The 20,662-nt window shown below is 41.2% G+C and overlaps 1 protein-coding gene across 5 annotated transcripts in view; it reads left to right on the top strand.

Moving 5' to 3' along the window:
* CELSR1 (cadherin EGF LAG seven-pass G-type receptor 1) overlaps positions 1-20,662 on the top strand; it is a 237,398-nt gene that overhangs the window by 41,366 nt on the left and 175,370 nt on the right. The gene's annotated exons all lie outside the window — the stretch shown is intronic.

The following is a 20,662-nucleotide window of genomic DNA, read 5'->3' as shown; positions in this document are numbered from 1 at the left end:
TGAGTTTTGCCAGAATTTTGAAACATGCCCTTTGAAAAGACAATGGTTGTCTGGGTTAGGAAAGTGTTGGCAGTATAATAGGATCACTATGGTGACTGAAATCTTCACAAAAGCATTTCACAGTGAAAGCAGACTGCAGGATTTACCTTTGTTGTCCCTTTCTGAGCAACGGACCCTTTAAATCGACGAGCCCGTGGCTTTGTGTTAATGCAGATTTCTGTCACCAGTAAATCAATGGTACTCAGGAGCTGTTTGTGTTTGAATGGCTGTTTTAATTACACTTAACATGAAGGACCTCGGGAGAAATGGAGGCCCAAGTTATATTCTGAGGTGTGAGGAATGGCTCTTATAGGTTAATATTTCTAGCAATGACGGGATTTACTGTGATAAGGAAATCTTCCGCTGGGCTTGGTATATTTAGTAATAAGTATGGTAGTTTATCATTTATTTTTCAAGTGTCTTCACTTGTATTTGGAATATTCCATTTAGAGTGAAAATGTAAATATGCAATGACACATAACGGCCAATCTGACATAACTTTGCCGCTGATAAGACTGCAGTTAGCCGAATATTGATGAATTGGTTGACTTGGGTAGGTTCACCATGTATGCAGTCATTGGGTTTGAATTTCTAAATTTGAAGAGTCTGGTGCAGCTCTTCATAGAAACCAATCGGCTTCCAAGTTTTAAGCAGAGGTTAAAGTGGTTGTAAACACTTACAACACACTTTAACCTACAGGTAAGTCTAGATTAAGGCTTACCTGTAGGTGCTGCAAATATCTCCTAAACCTACATGGTTTAGGAGACATTTAAAATTCCCTGTACAAGCATTTCTTTTGCGCATGCACCGATGTACTTGGCGCATGCACACTTTAGAAGGGCCACGGCGTGCTGTTTTCATTAAACGACATGCCGTGACTGTCGGCTCCCATGCGCATGCGACTCCGGCCAGTCACAGAGCCGGACTCCATGACCCCGGAAGGAAGATGGACGCTTCGAGTCGGCGAGGAAATCGGGGACATCGCTGGCTCCTGTGTCAGGTAAGTGACACATAATTGGCTACTATGCGATGCATAGTAGCCAATTATGCTTTGTCTTGGCAGGGAAACAAAGGGGAAGTAAACCCGATTGGCTATCATGCACAGCTGCACCAGATTTTGCACCCTCCGGTTTTAGTAAATCAACCCCAATGCATATGCTGCTGCTTTATTATATATGTATGTACTGTATATATGTTTAGAATTGCTTTTGTATTTTAGATATATGTTCAGTAATTTGTGGTGTTTATGTGCATTTGTGTATATGTCTGCAGTAACCTATACTATCTCTACAGTATTTATTTAAATGCTCAGTCCTCCCAAAACTGATTTTAGTATTTGGTGGAGCCTATTTTTCGGAGTCATTTGCTGGGTTCTTTTATGTTTTGGATATTTCAACAGAAGATCACAGCGGGTGTAACGACCCAAGAACTCAAAGTAGAATTCCAACTTTACTATGACTGTAAATCATTTGTTTGGATCAGGCTGGCCCAAATGAACTGTATCTTTTTACCTAGCTATGCTGCCTCTAATATACTGCTTTATAATTCGCTACATACACTATGCAGCGCTTCATTCAGCAGCAGGACTGGAGACTTCTGTCTGCTGCTGAAACGAAATATAGTTGGCATTAATGTGATTCAACAGAAGCCCTGTATTTTTATCAGTGACTACAGTGCTTCCTCTTATTGGCCGAGGTGGAAATCTTACTTTCACCCCACTCTAAACCTCAGCCAATCAGAGTTAGCCTTGTATTCAATGATAAAAATACAAGGCTTTTCCTGAGTGGCAGAGATGGATTCAGACTGATTATTTAGTTCTGGCAAAAGACGTGAAGCCACTTGCAGAAACACAGCTTCACACATTCTATGTAGCCAACGATACAACAGAATATTACAGCAGGTATGTAAAGGTAATGGTTTGTTTGAGATAAACTGATTAACTATAGTCATAAAAAATCTGGAAATCGCATAGAGACTACAATAAGGAACATAGGTGGTTGAAGGTCTCGTTCACATGAGCGTATGAGGGCCGTGGTTTGCTTGGTGTTCCATGCATTCACCAAATAGCAGTCCCATTCTATTTCAATTAACATACAGCGGCTGCTCGGGCACCTCCTCTATTCTCAATTCTTCAGTAGCTGAGAGGAATTTGAATATCAGTCTTGGGTGAACTGACCCTTTAATAGCGTTCTGGAAGAATATTTAGCAATAGTGGTGTAAAAATAAAAATAAAAATCTAGAGCATTTTCAAGCTCCAGTTTTCTGACATGAAGTTTTTGAGGTGGCATAATAACATTAAATTACAATGAAGGAGGATCTGGACAGCCGCACTCCAATGTAAATGCCTTTATTGTATAAAATAACAAAAGTTCAAATGGGGTACAGGATGAAACTGACGCGTTTCACATTTTTAATAGTCGTAGCTACATTTACAAAAATGTGAGGGGTGTACTAACTTTTGTGAGTTACTGTGTGTGTGTGTGTGTGTGTGTGTGTATATATATATATATATATATATATATATATATATATATATATATATATATATATATATATATATATATATATATATATATATATATATATATATATTTATTGTGTGTTTGTGTGCAAATTTTTTATTTTAGTTTTTTTTGCAATATTTATTTATTTTCCCCCACAAGGATGGAGCTACATTTTAAGCACCCTTTCAAAAAAATAATTTTAGGGGATTATTTATAAATGTTTTCACCCATGATTTATAAGTTTTTCTAATTCAATAAAAAAAACGGTGTGACTCCTGTATGAATCTTGTGTGAAAACCTTATAACTGGACCTCCTTAAATTGGCGAGGTTGACTAGGTTGTACTTCATTATTCTTTAAGCAGCGCTCTAATATGTATTGTAGTGCATCTCCTCCCACTATTTAATTGGTATGCATGGTGTCGTGTGCAATTGTTAAACCACCACTAAGATTAAAGGTGGCCTTAAAAGTAGCCTGGACAGGGTCCTTTTTTATAAAAGAGGTGCTAATCTCACTATAAATAGCACTTTACAAAAGGACACCAGTTGTGTTCTAACTGCTTCAGCTTTCTCATCAAGAGTTCGAGTATTAGACGTTACACACTTTCTTTACCACAATAAAACTATAGCGCATAATTGCCTTTCTTTATCTTATTACTCAACATTCCTCATTACCTATTGTGGAAGTCGATGTGCTCAAAAATGAATTGGGGATTCTTAATTGTGTGTCATAATAATGGAGTAATTTTAATGGGCCTACATAGTGACCTTTCAGCTATGGATCATGTTACTGGGCATAGCAAACCTACAAAAATACCTTATGGGAAGTCTGATATTTTCATTGTTTAGTTATTGTTTTCATACTCCTAATTACACTGACGTTAATGTTGGCTGAACTACCTGCCTGCATTTCTGTGTGTGTGTTATATTACAGGGTATTCACGTTACTGGCAGTCTGAGAAATTCGCTTCAACCTTTGTTTAAAAAAAAAAAAAACATGATAGTGGCGAGCAGGGAGGCGAGGGCCTGAGCCAGAGGTGGTGGACATGAATTCCACCAAGCTACAGTTCAGAATTTATATATATATATATATATATATATATATATATATATATATATATATATATATATATATATATATATATATATATATATATATAATTTTATTAGAAATGTGTGTGCGCGTTTTGTGATCACATAATTGTTCTCAGCTGCATAAGGGGCTTAGAGAGCAAGGAATGGAGAAATGGCATTACACTGATCTTCCCAGTGAATGGTTGGCTGTATAAGTGTCTGCACAAATCTGACAATTGGAGGACAGATGGGCTGTTTTTCCAGCACAGACAGAAAAAAAGACCATGCTGGGATAGATGCTGGATAGGAAAGCAGGGGGACTGCCAGAATCGCCAATTGTTTCACACAAAGGGAAAAAAATACAACAAAAACAATATATTTCATAACACAAGTACATGGCACAACAGGCACACTTCAGGAATATGAAATGTTGGAGTGACCTATTCTTTAAAATGTAGTCTTCGTATCTGCAGGACATGGCAAAAAATAGACATGGAAAAATAAGTATAAGCAAGGTTCCATAAGTGATTCCAGATAACTGGAGAAAAGTAGAAAAAAGACAAATGGTCCACTTAGATGTTTCCTTATTAAGGGAAATCATGTGACCACTGCTACTCTATTGGTGAGATTGTGTTCTAGTGGGCATTTGTGGATGGCTTTCTGCATAAAAAAAGACAATGGGGTCTGATTAGATCCTATAGACTGCGTCTTCTTTTTTACTATATCTATTCAAAAACCGCTCTGCACATCCCACCTGCTGACCTGGTAAACCAAGAGATAAGTGTATAGTAAATGGTTATGTAAAAATAGAAGCTCCTGTATATCCTTTTGTGATTATAGAATTGATTCTGTGGATAATTGTGTTCAGGACTTTTACCTCTCGCTGCCTCATTACCCTAATCAAACTACATTTTTGTGGAATGAGCATTTTCTAAAAGCTGCGTGTGCCCATACATGGTTTCCTGCTAGCATTATAATCAAAATAATGTTGACTCCACAGTCCCAGTAACCACAGTGTTGCACTATGTCTACTATGTATGTCCCGAGGCCATGTAATGAGGAAGGTACCAAATGCACAAATCAAAGTAGTCTGTTTACTTTTCATACCACACAGAGTAATGACGGCTTTTTCAGGATCAACTGCTGATTTTTACTGTTTGCTTTTTCACAAATCCAAAAATGTGGGTTTCAATGCAATTCGGTATTCATTTAAATAATAAATATAATTTTAAATCAAGCTAATGTTGAACTTGTGTTAGCCTCTATTATGCCTCTAAGCACCGCAGTACAAGGAGCCAGACAGTGACAATCCTGATTGTCCAGTTAACAGACTGAGGGCTTGTACTTTTAACCAAGGTGTTCTTACTTTGTAACAAAGGTCAATGTTCTGGTCATGTTGTCTGGCAGGGGTCCTTGTCCAGATTTATAGAAAGAAATTGGTTTTCTTTTTTTTCTTTAAAGTTTTTCTGTGCATCATCAATTATAAATCCACCGTGATTTAGTGCTTTAGTAATCTGATATGATTCTGTGCTATTTTACACTAAAAGATAAAAACGTATAAGGGGGTAAAACATTTTTAGTGCCCATTCGCATCTCAAAAATGTCCTCCAGATCTGCTCTGGGTGTGTTTCTGCATTCACTTTTGTTATGTTTTTTTACTGCGTCCCAGTACAGTTCTGTGCAGGAAAAAAAGCAACACGTTATACTTAATTTTTATTTTTTCTGTTACTGAAACGCACTGGTACACACTGCACGGGTGTGAACTATGCAATTCGAACCCATATAACTTATTGTCTGTGTTTTTGATGCAGAGAAAAAAAAAAAGAAGCACTGCATGTAGTGTGAACTTCCCATTATTCATTACATAAGGTGTACATGGCATTCAAAGCAACCAATCTGATCCTCTCCTTCCTGTTACCTTTTCTGAACACATAAAAGGGAGGGGTTAATAAAAGCTGTTCTTGTAACACACACACACACACACACACACACACACACACACACGAGTCCTGTAGCTGGTTAGTTGCACAAGTAGACGTAGCACAGCTGAAATAAACTTAAATCGCATTGAAAACGCTGCGCTATCAAAGGTATAAGCAAAAAGCCTCTGAACTGGTAAAAATATATCCTCTACACCAGGGGTCTCCAACCCCCGGGCCGTAGCCCGTTTGCAGCCGGCCGCGAAGTGTGCACTGAGATACGGCGGCGGTGAGCAGAGCTATCACCGCACTTCTGCCCACACAGCCCTGCCGCTACACTGCTGGGGGTGAAGCAGGCGAGCAGAGAGATTACATTATCTCTCACAGCCCGCCCCGCATCACCTCTGTTCTCTCTCATGCGGAACCCACCACTCCACTCCACTCCACTCCACTCCACTGCACTGCCTCTGTCCTTAGTGACAATTTGCATTTAAGATGCTGCATCTAGTGGCATGTGTCTATGGCAGTCTGAATCTGGCATGTGACTGTGGCAATCTGCATCTGGTGACATGTGACTGTGGCATGTGTCAATCTGCATCTGGTGGCATGTGGAAATCTGGTGATGGGCAACGTGGCAAGCTGGTAGCAAGTGACAAGCTGCATCTAGTGACCGATTCTGCATTATGGTGAGTTGAACTATTTCATTTTATATTACAATATAATAATAAAAATGATGCACTTCAGTCATCCTGACACCATATTAACCATGGTGTTGTGATGAAGTGCTAACATCAGCCATTTCCTGACAAATTGGCCGCAAAAAGCCATCGTCCCCCATGCGCCCACCCCCCGGGCCTTGCCACAATTTTCATCCACAATGCTGGTCCCCAGTGCCAAAAAGGTTGGGGACCACTGCTCTACACAGTGGTAATAATAATATAAAATATATGATGAAAAATATATAAAAAGACGCGTGCTTAATAGCCAAATAATGTGCATTCATATAGTTATAAACAATATTAAAGCAAATGACTCCATCAGCTGATCTGCTAAGTGTGCCGTCCTATCCCCTTCTACACGTGTCGATACTAGGGAATTTCATATCTTCCTCAGGGGGTGATTGATGAGGGGAAGATACGAAATTCCCTGGTATGGACACATGTAGGGGAAGGGGACAGGATGGCATGGTTAGCAGATCAGCATGCCATCCCGTTACCGACCGGTTTTAACCATTCTTTTTTTGCTTGGTGTAGAATGGCGCACTGAAGCGCCTGGATATTGTGAGTACCCTGTGTGGAACCTGTTTATTTTTGGTTCAATAAATTGCATAAGCATACTACACTGAGATCCTTTTTTCGTTGATTTACTGAGGCACATTGGAGATTGATCCAGGATCCTGGATGCACTGTTGGACCCTGTAGTGGTTCCAAAGCATGTTTGGACCAAGCTTAACAGCAAGGTCACATACCTTAAGGTGAGCCTTCATTACATGTGGGGGCACCTGAGTGAGAACACAGCGTCTGATTATCGCATCACTTTCACAGCATACTGAATCGCATGGAGTGTGGGGCACCTGTAAATTGGATCAATTTGAACTTTGCACAGTGCATTTAGGCACTTTTGTACTGGATCTAGTTAGATTTTCATGGACTTATTTGCTTTAATGTTTTATCACTATATGAATGCACATTGTCACTTATTATTTGGCTATTAAGCACGTGTCTTTTTATATATTTTTCATCATATATTTTATACATTTATTACCATGGTGTATAGGATATATTTTTACCATGACTGAGGCTTTTCGTTTATACTTTTTAGTTAGCGCAGCGTTTTCAATGCGATTTTAGTACTTTTACTTGGTTTATGAGACATGTTTACTGCTTGCAGCTGATTCAAAGAGGATTTATTGGTTTATTACTGTTAGTGGAGGCTCACAGGACATTCTATATCATTTTGAAATAATAAACTGTTATTTTGCAGCAGTGGATAGTAACTGTCACATCAGCCACAAATGAGAGGACAGGATTGAGTGTGCAATGGGTAGTTTGCGGCTTGCAGTAGACGGAGTTATTGTAGATATTGTCACTTGTGCTCTTAGCTCCTGGCCCTTGCCGGTAGTATTGATTAAACCAGCCTGACTGGTTCAGAGATCTGAACATGTCTTTGTGGTAATGTACACAGCCCTGCTCTCCTGCTGAGCTTACTAACACAAAAGCATTTAAAGAATTCACAGCCTAATATCTGTATAACGTTCATTCTATAGTATCATTGCACAGGTGAATATTTTTCATAATTGTCCCCATTAAATCCAGCATTAGTGCCGGTTCCATGTAATTATCAGTTTTGATGAGTATGCTTGTCCGATTTTAATTTCTGTGATGTCTAAATATCCACTCATGCCACTTGGAAGTAGATCAGAGACTTCAATAAGTTTCTGTCATTTCTGACGTACCAAAACTCTGACAACACGCGTTACTTTACAGATTATTCTATGAATGGCCAAATGACCCAGCCAACTAATGTAAGGCGACACACTGTATGTCTATGAATCAGACATGAATGCTAGAAAAGTCACTGGTTTGACTAACGGCTCTCGTATTTGTGGTGAGAACTCCAAATGGAAGCAGTTGTAGTAGATTGGGTGACGCATGAAAACGTTATCTGCATAATATAGACAGGTGCCATTCAGTAAAGCACTTCAAATAGGTATGACGACATGTAATGCACAGTAACCAATGAGATCACTTCTGAGTTGCAGCAAAAGATTAGTTTGGCTTGGTTGCTGTTAAATAATGTACTTGCAAATTAATCTTTGCATTATTAAAGGTGAACTTGTGGGATATGCATGTGAAGGAAAATAAAATGGCAACAATGTTTATTCCATAACCTTTCTAATTGCCATTAGATACTTTTCTGCCACAATGAGGCAGATTGTAACACCTGTTACTATATGCAGATATGTGGGCTCCTTGCTGAGCGGGCCTTCTGTCCTCCAGCTGCTCCTTTTCCTGGGTGTAATGTTGTAGAGTCTCTATGTACAGCAGTGCAATTCTCTCACAATCTTCAATGTGCCACAGCATGCCAGACAAGGGTTAACCATCCCCATTGTTATCCTTTTATATATCCCTGTTTTTAAACAACTACTCTAAACACCGATGCATTATGGTAATGGCAAGATAAAACACATTTTACCATGTGTTATTACAATCCTATGTTAATGCACAAACTGCAGTGTGGTGTGCCATTCGTTTTGTACTACCGCAATAGCAGACAGCACACTACGCTACAGCACAACACAATGCACATGGCATGAGCTGCAATAAAAGGGCAGGGTCATGTCCTTATTTTGAATTAAGATACTTTGGCAGCCCCTTTAAAATGATAGATGTATTATATACACACCGTCTGCAGTGAACCACCAAAAAAATGTTTTTTTAATATATTGCTTGTTAACAAATTATAATTTGGCTGCCAACCAAGCACATACACCAGTTTTGATGATTTGTTGTTAGATCTATCGAATGCCAATGCAAATTATAGATCTTGGTTTACCTGTATAGTCATTCAGCAATGCTGTTTAATTGTGCTTTGTAAACCCTTTTGAGCTCAGTTGCTTTTACAACTGTTCAGAACATATAGTTGGGTAACAAATTATTAAGCAAACACACAGAAATTTTGTACAGTTGATATTCTTGGCTATATAAAAATATTTTCACAAACAGAACCCATCCCTGTAAATCCCCTAAGTAACACTAAACGGTATCCTTATTCTCCAACAATAATCCACACACGCCCACTACTTAAGGGCTCTGAAATGTATTTTTCACTAAATCGTTTCTTGCTGTTTTTTTGTCTTTAATATCCTCCACGAGATTTGATCCTCTCCTCTCCTCTCCTCCTTTTCACACACAATTCTGAATGTGGGGAACGGGCAGTGCACGTTGGTTGCAATCATGTGCTCTGCTCGATGCACAATACAAATTCCATAGTCTCTAGTCCATCTCTGGAATGAGCAAGAGAGGGTGGCTACTTTCTTGCATACAATATGACCATGGAAAATGTAGCCACCTAAGGCCCCTTTCACATGGGGCTGTCTGTATTGAGCCTGTAAATAGCTCAGTTGGGATCGCTCTGTTGATCCCCGCTGAGCTGGCGGATGACAAGTCCGCCTCTGCACTCTGTCCGAGCACTGTTCTCCCGTATAGGGGATCGGATGATTATGGACCGCCTGTCCGTTTTTTTCATCCGATCCACCAGACGGATGAAAAATAGAGTTTGCATCCATCTGGTTTTAGCGGAGAGGATCGGATCGGGGCTGATCGGATGTCAGCGGACATGTCTTCGCTGACATCTGACGCTCCATAGGAGGTACATGGAGCTCCCGTTCAGATCTGCCTGAAAAACTGACAGGCAAATCTGAACGGTCCGCAGGTGTGAAAGCGGCCTTACAAGACAACACATTAAAAGCAACATTTTAGATGGAGGATTTTGACCCCTGTGTTTTTTTTTTTTTTTTGTTTTTTTTTTGTCCACCTGTTTTCCATTATGTTGATTTCTCTTCACTTTAATTATCCTTTAAGAATGCATACTTAAAGGATTTTTTTTTTAAACTGGAGTTTAAGATTAGGGGGTTCACTAAGGTCCCCCTAAATTGATCTTTTGTAGTATGTTACCCCCACACGTGTTAACATGAACGATTTTGTGTGTTAATGTGCTTTGTTATAAGGCAGTCCTTTTCAATTTGAATAGACTGCCAACAAGCTGCAACAGGCTAAATATTTTTGTACTGGAGCACACCATGACACTTTGTGGTGAGCTGCAACATTGATGCATTAACATCTACTGTACTTGTGCTTTGGGGTTCTAATGCGTTGTGCAAAGTGTTGTGTCTACGCGTCACAAAATGCCTTTAGCACAACAGTCTTACTACACATTGTTTGCTAATTTTACCAATCAAATATTTTTTTCAAGTAGCTGAAGACTTTGTTGCACAGATCAGCTGAGTGTACTGCACACAAATTTTTCATTGTGTAATTTTTGTTTTTCTGTAATATTTTGAGTGTAAGATTCAGTTAAAATTGTTTTCTCCTTAACCACTTTCAGACCGGACCATTTTGCTGGTAAATGACCAGAGGTCTTTTTACACTTTGGCACTGCGCTGCTTTAACTGGTAATTGCGCGGTCATGCAATGTTGTACCCAAACAAAATTTGCGTCCTTTTCTTCCCACAAATAGAGCTTTCTTTTGATGGTATTTGATTGCCTCTGCGATTTTTATTTTTTGCGATATAAACGTAAAAAGACCGCAAATTTTGAAAAAAAATGATATTTTCTACTTTTTGTTATTAGAAAAATCCAATAAACTCAATTTTAGTCATACATTTAGGACAAAATGTATTCAGCCACATGTCTTTGGTAAAAAAAAAGTCAATAATTGTATATTTATTGGTTTGCGCAAAAGTTGTCACATCTACAAACTAAGGTACGTTTTCTGGAATTTACGCAGCTTTTAGTTTACGACTGCCTATCTCATTTCTTGAGGTGCTAAAATGACAGGGCAGTACAAAACCCCCCCAAATGACCCCATTTTGGAAAGTAGACCCCCTAAGGAAATTGATAAGAGGCATGTTGAGCCCATTGAATATTTTATTTTTTTGCCTCAAGCGATTGAATAATGACAAAAAAAAAATTTTTTTTTTTTTTTTACACAAAGTTGTCACTAAATGATATATTGCTCACACATGCTATGGGCGTATGTGAAATGACACCCCAAAATAAATTCTGCTGCTTCTCCTGAGTACGGGGATACCACATATGTGGGACTTTTTGGGAGCCTAGCCGCGTACAGGGCCCCGAAAACCAAGCACCGCCTTCAGGCTTTCTAAGGGCGTCAATTTTTGATTTCACGCCTCACTACCTATTACAGTTTTGAAGGCCATAAAATGCCAAGATGGCACAAAACCCCCACAAATGACCCCATTTTAGAAAGTAGACACCCCAAGCTATTTGCTGAGAGGCATGTTGAGTCCATGGAATATTTTATATTTTGCCACAAGTTGCGGGAAAATTACAAACTTTTTTTTTTTTTTTTTTTTTTCACAAAGTTGTCACTAAATGATATATTGCTCATGCATGCCATGGGCATATGTGAAATGACACCCCAAAATAAATTCTGCTGCTTCTCCTGAGTACGGGGATACCACATATGTGGGACTTTTTGGGAGCCTAGCCGCGTACGGGGCCCCGAAAACCAAGCACCGCCTTCAGGCTTTCTAAGGGCGTAATTTTTTGAGTTCACTTCTCACTACCTATTACAGTTTTGAAGGCCATAAAATGCCAAGATGGCACAAAACCCCCACAAATGACCCCATTTTAGAAAGTAGACACCCCAAGCTATTTGCTGAGAGGCATGTTGAGTCCATGGAATATTTTATATTTTGCCACAAGTTGCGGGAAAATTACAAACTTTTTTTTTTTTTCACAAAGTTGTCACTAAATGATATATTGCTCACGCATGCCATGGGCATATGTGAAATGACACCCCAAAATAAATTCTGCTGCTTCTCCTGAGTACGGGGATACCACATATGTGGGACTTTTTGGGAGCCTAGCCGCGTACGGGGCCCCAAAAACCAAGCACCGCCTTCAGGCTTTCTAAGGGCGTTACAGTTTTGAAGGCCATAAAATGCCAAGATGGCACAAACCCCCCCCCCCCAAATGACCCCATTTTAGAAAGTAGACACCCCTAAATTTAGGGGTACACTAGTGAGACTAGGTAATAAATGGCGGGTGCCCTGAAACTATAAAAAAATAACTAACCAACCAGCGTCACCTGTAACAGTTATATGGTGATCACTGGTGAAAGGGTTAACTAGGGGGCAATCAGGGGGCTTTATGCGGTAGTATATGGGGGTCCCTGGCGCTATAAAAAGCTGCGGCGAACCTAAATACCTACCTGCCTAACTAGCGTCACCTGTGACACTAATACAGCGATCAGAAAAACGATCGCTTATTAGGCTGGGTTCACACTGGAGCGATGCGGGAACGCCACGAATGCGCGGCGGGTTCCCGCATCGCATGCCTCCCGGCGGCAGTTCACACTGCCCTATGCGAACTGCTGGGAGTGTCAGTGAAATGTTAATGACACCCCCAGATCAGTTCGCATATCGCAGTGCGATCTGCAAACTTGGATCGCATGGTGTGAACACCCATGCGATCCGATTCTGCTGCGGACCAAAAAAAGGGTCCCGTGCGAGTTTGCGGCGGGTGCGACACGAATTCAGCCATACTATCTGTATAGCTGAACTCGAATCGCACAGAGATCGGATGTGATTTGCACTGCAGTGCGGTGCGAATCACATCCGTTCTCATAAACCGCTGCAATGTGAACCCAGCCTTAGTGACACTGGCGACGGGGGGTGATCACGGGGTTAAACCTTTATTGGGGGGGTTAGGGGGGTACCTTAGAACTAAAGGGGGCTAACCCTAACTGCCCTAACAGTTATTAGTCACAAATGACACCTGCCGGGTGATCAGGGGGTTAAACCTTTATTAGGTAATAAATGGCGGGTGCCCTGAAACTATAAAAAAATAACTAACCAACCAGCGTCACCTGTAACAGTTATATGGTGATCACTGGTGAAAGGGTTAACTAGGGGGCAATCAGGGGGCTTTATGCGGTAGTATATGGGGGTCCCTAGCGCTATAAAAAGCTGCGGCGAACCTAAATACCTACCTGCCTAACTAGCGTCACCTGTGACACTAATACGGCGATCAGAAAAATGATCGCTTATTAGGCTGGGTTCACACTGGAGCGATGCGGAAACGCCGCGAATCCGCGGCGGGTTCCCGCATCGCATGCCTCCCGGCGGCAGTTCACACTGCCCTATGCGAACTGCTGGGAGTGTCAGTGAAATGTTACTGACACCCCCAGATCAGTTCGCATATCGCAGTGCGATCTGCAAACTCGGATCGCATGGTGTGAACACCCATGCGATCCGATTCTGCTGCGGGCCAAAAAAAGGGTCCCGTGCGAATTTGCGGCGGGTGCGGCGGGTGTGGCGGGTGCGGCGGGTGCGGCGAATGGCTGAACTCGAATCGCACAGAGATCGGATGTGATTTGCACTGCAGTGCGGTGCGAATCACATTCGTTCTCATAAACCGCTGCAATGTGAACCCAGCCTTAGTGACACTGGCGACGGGGGGTGATCACGGGGTTAAACCTTTATTGGGGGGGTTAGGGGGGTACATTAGAACTAAAGGGGGCTAACCCTAACTGCCCTAACAGTTATTACAGTCACAAATGACACCAATGCAAAAAAAAAAAAAAAAAAAAAAAAAATGACATTGGTGTCACTGTGACTGGGGGGCAGGGGTAATTGGGGGGGTGATCGGGGGGTAAAGGGGGGGTGTGAGTGTGCCTGGCATGTTCTACTGTGTGTGGGATGTGTTGGTGCAACTCACTGATCCGCTCTCCTCCGTGTCGGAACGAAAAATACCGACACGGAGGAGAGAATACATCACTTCCTCTCCTGTGTTTACATTACAGGAGAGGAAGTGATGTCACCGGGGATTTCCATTCGTCGGGAGCGATCGCGAGGGGGTGGCCATGAATGAATGGCCGTCCCCTCGTCCGGGATCGCTCCCGAACGAAAACCGACCGCCGCAGGCACCGGGCGGGGGCCCGATCGGGCCCCCGACCCGCGGGAGGCAAAGGACGTACATATATGTGCTTATGCCTGCCCGTGCCATTCTGATGACGTAGATCGGCGTGAGGCGGTCGGCAAGTGGTTAAAGAGGAGTTCCCCTTAATTTTTTTTTTTTCAAGTCAGCAGCTACAAATACTGCAGCTGCTAACTTTTAATAATCGGACACTTGTCCCAGGGTCCAACGATGCGGGGGAATGAAGCCCCACTCCCCCCCCCCCCCGCACCCCCCCTCCGCTCGGTGGCGCCGACATCCTAACTGTGGGCACTCGTCTGTGGTTGCACAGCTGGGCACCCACTGTGCATGCGAGAGCGGTGCTGTGATTGGCTGCACAGTCATCTGGGACCTGTCGCATGTCCCAGATGACTGACAGGAGGGAGGGGGCAGAGTTGAGCCTTTCCTGCGCTGAGGGGAAGTGATGTCACCAGCCCAGGCACTGAAGGAGGCAGACTACGAGGGACCCCCTAGCAACAGGCATTTAGAGGTGAGTTAAGAACAAAAAAGTTTTTTCAATTTTTTTTTTTTTTTTTTTTTTTTTTAGGAACTTTGATGATTTTTTTTTTTTTTTTTTTTTTTTTTTTTATGTGCAACACCACTTTAAAATACTGCTATCTTTAGGTGCTTGTGAGTATCTATCTATCTAGATGGAATAAAGGGATTGTGGATTCTAATATGGACTCGTGAAAAAGAAAAGGTTTTCAGTCGAACCTCGTTAAATCGCCACTACAGGCACTGTTGGGCGCCCAGTAGTGGGGACATCGAGACACAGAGAGATTTATAGCCTTTATATTTGTAGCAGCCAGGGTCTCCATAACCGGGTCATGGAAATCTCCTATGGTTCCCTTCAACTCACTAAGGCCCAAATTATCTATAGGTATTATTAATACCTGTAAAATGCCCTATGAGATGGCTATGCCATGGGATGTCCCCCCCCCCCCTCCCCTTTTTTATTATTATTTATACCCTGGTTTGCAGCCGACGACTGTTTGTCATTACGGCTATTGCTGACTTTGTATACATTAAAACTCTGAATAAAGACTATTGCAAACAAACATGTTTTCAGGCTGTTTCTTGCTTTAAAAAAAAAGTTTAAACTTTAAATATATTTGGGAACTGACCAATTTGAGTTGAAAAGGGGATAAAATGAGGTTTCATGTAGAAATCTGTGCTGTGTTAAAAATCTGCAAGTTTTCAAAGTCTGGTTTCAATGGAATACTAAAAATTAGGACTGGTCAATCACAGCACATCTCATGTAATCACGTATTGATCTGTACCATTAACAAGAATGCCGGTCCACTGAGCTACATTGCTGGTATGTAAACGTAACCCCAACCCTACATAGACACCATTTTAGGAACAGTTGTGCAACACTCTCATTTGATGTTCAAACAAAAATGATCGAGCACCTGAGAAGACAAACATTTCAAGTATGAGGTTAGGAATTTGAAACCAATGACCTATACCTGTGCCACATGACGTTGGAGGATTTACTGAGACTTTGAGGTTTTGACTCCTCAGTACATTTCCCTCCTGTATGAGCAGCTTTGGTCATTGTAGTTTCTGACTGCAGTCTGTGCAGTGGGGCTGGCTTTGGGCATTTGTGCCAAGTTTTCAGACTAGGGTGCTCTATTGTTATGAGGTTATGAAACCTTTCTAGCTGCTCTAAATGGAAAGTTAGTCACCCAAAGGAGAAGCTGTATACAATTTCAGGTGTTTATAATGTTTTCATATCTTTGTTGATAAAAGATTATGTGCTGTGGACTGTCGAGATAAAGGAAGGTGACAATATTTACCCAGCCAGCATATTGGATGAGGAAGTGGAACACTGTGAACTACCGCAAAGTCATTCACACAGCAGGTGTGCAGTATCCTAGACATGTTCTCACAGCTACCAGCATAGATGTAGAGATAACATGACTTCCACAAGGCTCTGCCTCTTAGTAGCCAGACACATAAAGAATTTGTTCAGTAAAATGAAATTCGAATGCCTAGTACACGTGATGAGAAAATTGGATGAAAAAGACCACTTTCGGAGCGTTTGTGCTATAATCTGACTTTTAGTACACAGCTTTTGAGAGCTGATCACGACTGTTTATGCAAAATTATCTGAAGGAACAAGCATGAAAAATGTTATCGTCTGATAGCACAAATGCTTTTAATTTAACTACTAGCCAACCAGCAGCCCAACCCCCCTACAGTTAGAACACACCCAGGGAACACAACCCCTTGATTGCCCCCTAGTGTCAACCCCTTCCCCGCCAATGTTGTTTTTTACATTGATCACTGCATTTTTATAGCACTGATCAATGTAATAATGTCGTCCCCAAAAAGTGTCGTTTGGGGTCAGATTTGTCTGCTGTAATATCGCAGTCCCGCTAAAAATCGCAGATAACCTCCCTTACTAGTAAAAAAACAAATAAGTCCCTAAATCAAATCCCATCGTTTGTAGATGCAATAACTTTTGTGCAAACCAATCAATATACTCCTTTTTGCTATATATATATATATATATATATATATATATTTATATATATTTTTTTACAGACAATATGTAGAAGAATATGTATCGGCCTAAACTGATAAAGGTTTATTTTTTTTATTTTTTTAATGTATATTATAGCAAAAAGTTATATTGTCGCTCTTTGTTTATAGCGCAAACAATAAAAACCACAGAGGTGATCAAATAACACCAAAAGAAAGCTCTATTTGTGGGGTGGGGATTTTGTTTCAACGTCACAAGGTCACACGATGGCACAATTGTCAGTTAACATGACTTGCTGCTGTATCACAAAAAATGGCCTTGTCATTAAGGGAGGCAAATCCTTCCAGGGCTGAAGTGGTTAATCGGTAGTTTTTTTCACAGAAAAAAATTGAGTGAGGAACACCGCACATGCTCGGAAATAAAAGAATACATTACAATACAATCGGTACATTGCTTCTGAAGTTGTATTATGTCGTACGCAGATTTTCGCAACTTAAGTAACCTCTTAATTTTCAATATGAGACTAGCATCCAAAAAAACAAAAAAACAGATGATTTGTCAGATATTCTCATCATGTGTACAAGTAAGTTCAGAGAAAAAAAAAATTGAATGTGTCCCCTTTTCTGGCGGGATTCTTTTCAGATGAACTTTATGGTATCGGTGCTCTGTCATACAGCATGCCTAGATATACATTCGGGCATTTTATAAACCGCTTATGAACTGTACTTTCTGTTGTAAAAACTTAACTTTTTTAGACCTCATATTCCTTTTAACGACAAACATAAAACAAACCTTAGTGCCCTAACCCAGTTTTACAACTTTGACATGTGTTCATAAAACGACTTATCTTTACAACTGCTTGGTGTATCTAAATAATATGTAAATACAATAAAAATCCCCCCCCCTCCCCCAGTTGATGAGTAATCTAAGCAGAATAATTTTTTCCTTAATTCATAGTCCTTCAGTCTTCGTCTCTGCTAGTTCCAGGTGTGACAACTGGCCTCTTAAAATAATCCTAGCTGATTTCCTACCAGCCTGGTCACCACCCCTCTCACCAGTGCACAACACAATACCAGTGGCCACTGCTGGTCCTGCATTGTATGGAATGATATAGAAGTCCCTGGCCACATTCCAATGGCAAAGGAGCAGACCATAAGCCCCCACAGGACTATGGATCTGTTAAAGGAGAAGTGTGGGGTTCTGGAAAAAACGTCTATATCCACCTCCCTGCTGCAGATGTCCTCCACCAGCTCTAAGCCTGAGAACTGAGTGATCACATGACCACTAATCACTCATTTCTCGGTCCTCTGTGGGTCTTTGCTCGCTGCTCTGCTCCTCCAGCGCTCATGGGAGCGTCAGGCTGGGGAGCGCGGGTGCAGTTGGCTCTGAGAGCCAGTGCCGGAGCCAGCTGCCATTCTGGAATATGGATGGATCCCGACATAGTCAGAATCCTGGAGCCGCTCTGTGACGTCAGCTGACAGCGGGCTTCTATCTCACTGGCTACTGATTCTGGGTCACATGAGAGCCCAAGTAAGTGCACTCCTGTGATCCACAAGAGAAGTATGGCCAAAAAAAAACTATGGCCATACTTCTCTTTTTAAATGATGCCCTAAAAAATTGTCATGACCTTGCTGCTACAGTTACTGCACTTTGCACATCATAATTGCTTAAAGCGAGAAGAAATGAGACCTCTGAAAAATTAGCTTGCAGTGTTTCATGTTTTATCAAGTGGATTTACATCTTTTTCCTTTTATTTTTTTAAAAAGGTTAGAACTACATTTTTTATGACAATTTGGGAGTTTTCACCCATTGGCAGTTTCCTTTGGAGTGTTTTAATTGGCAACATGCATGGCCAGGTTGTCTTATTTACCCAAGCTCCTTATCTATCTTGTTTCTGCGATAACAATAGGGCGGGATTTACATAAAAGTAAAGAAAATGCCTAATTGGCAACACTTTGCATTCTTAACAAAACTGTTTGTTCCAAATACCTGTGTGTAATTTCTTACATGAGGAGCCATAGCTAATGATTCTGGGGCAGATTGTGTTCTTATTTGTAGCAGACATGAGTTTGGGATTAACATCAAGTAATTGATGATTAGCTAAGATGCTGTTAAAATGTCAATAGGGGCAATACACACATGCATTATTATGGAAATGTATACCATTGAGTGAATTGATTGTAGGAGTAATATGAGCTGGAAATTGCATCGGATTTGGACAGGAATGCGGAACCTGTGTTTTCATGAGCTATACATTTATAAGTGCTGGTTCTGACAAAACTTTCTGGTAACTGGGATTACTTTTGTGGCATTAATGTAGTTGACCTTGAAGTACTGTGCTGAAAGTGGATGTACTGACTTGGACTAAGGCTAGTTGTTTAAATAGAGAGTAAGACCCGGTTCACACTAGGGCGACTTGTCAGGCGACTTAGCCGCCTGACAAGTCGCGTTCCGTTCTGTACTATGGAACCATTCCAATAAGAACGACTCAAGTCGCTCCGACTTAGAAAAAGGTTCCTGTACTACTTTTGGGGTGACTTCAGGCAACTTGCATTGACTTCTTTACAGGAGTCATTTTGCAAGCCGCCGCTGAAGTCATGTGCAGGTCGTCTCTGTGAGTAGCACTGCAGGTCGTGCTGCAAGTCGTGCTGCCCCTGTGTGAACCAGCACTTAACATACAGTTCCAGAACAAACATCTTGTGTGTGTTGTGTTTTGTCTTACTGTAAAAAAAAAAAAACATATGTTTTATTTTTTGTCATTCAGAGAGATGGTTACATCTAGATATTCCTAAATTAAAACATTTTATACTTCGATATGTGGGAGCATCCACTTTTGATATAAATGCACTATTTCTGCAAATTTAGGGGCTGCTGTGCTGTAAAAGTGTGCAGAGTGTAATGTGATGCTCTGTTTAGTGTCCTGAAATGGGTCAGGTATCGCTGGAATGTCCATGAAACACAACTATTATAGTGGAATAAACCAATTTATTGGCAGTTTTTTGTTTTTGTTTTTGTTTTTGTGGTGGAGGAACAGGTAACTAGTTTTGGCGGGTGCCTGCTCCTACTTCTCCCCTCCCCAAGGCACGCAGCGCTTTGGGCATCCGGCTATGAAGCCACAAGGAGTCAGTTGGATGAGGACAGCACTGGATCCCTGCACAGGTAAGTGTCCGTTTATTAAACGTCAGCAGCTAAAGTATTTGTAGTTGCTGACTTTTAGAGCCCTTTCACACTGACTAGTTTTAGCGGCACTTTACCCTTATTTTAGAGGCACTTTTCGGCCATTAGTGGGGCACTTTTAACCCCTTCTAGCAGCTGAATAATGGGTTAAAAGCACCTGCAAAGCGCAGCTGCTGAGGCACTTTGCAGGCGGGCAGGGGCACTTTAGGATCGGTGTATACCAAAGAAGTTGCTTGCAGGAATTTTATTTGATGTCCTGCCAGCGCAGCACCCCATTCTTGTACATCGTCGTGCGAGGGTCAGGAAGTGGTAAAAGGGGCTAATGGACCTGAAAAACAACAGCATTGTGAAAGTGGTCTTAATGTGTTCTTTATTTTATTTTTTATACCTAGTGACGATTCTTTTTAAAGCTGAAATCTGGGAAGAAAAAAAAAAAGCTAATCCTTTAAAATATACTCTTTAACAGCCACATCAGATATAAATCAACTTTGTATGCAGCAAGTGCCTTTGCAAACCCAAATACTCTAAAGTAAAAGTAGTGATAGCTGTATGGCCATCGATGGCGTGTGTTTTATGCCAGAAAAAGTGCTTCAGTGTTATCTTGTGACTTGCTGGAAAAACTGTAATGTTTTCTCAATGATATACCTCCCAACTCTCTGAAATGATAGAGGAACACCTTTCAGCACACAGTATGTAGGCAGAGGACACTTCCTGACATGGGCCCATTACAGAAAGCGCAATATAATAATATGCAGAAAATC

The sequence above is a fragment of the Lithobates pipiens genome, unplaced genomic scaffold (genome assembly GCF_037356315.1).
Source record: "Lithobates pipiens isolate NorthernLeopardFrog02 unplaced genomic scaffold, aLitPip1_a1.2 Scaffold_8, whole genome shotgun sequence".
Taxonomy (NCBI): domain Eukaryota; kingdom Metazoa; phylum Chordata; class Amphibia; order Anura; family Ranidae; genus Lithobates; species Lithobates pipiens.
This window is presented reverse-complemented; position numbering and strand designations above follow the sequence as displayed.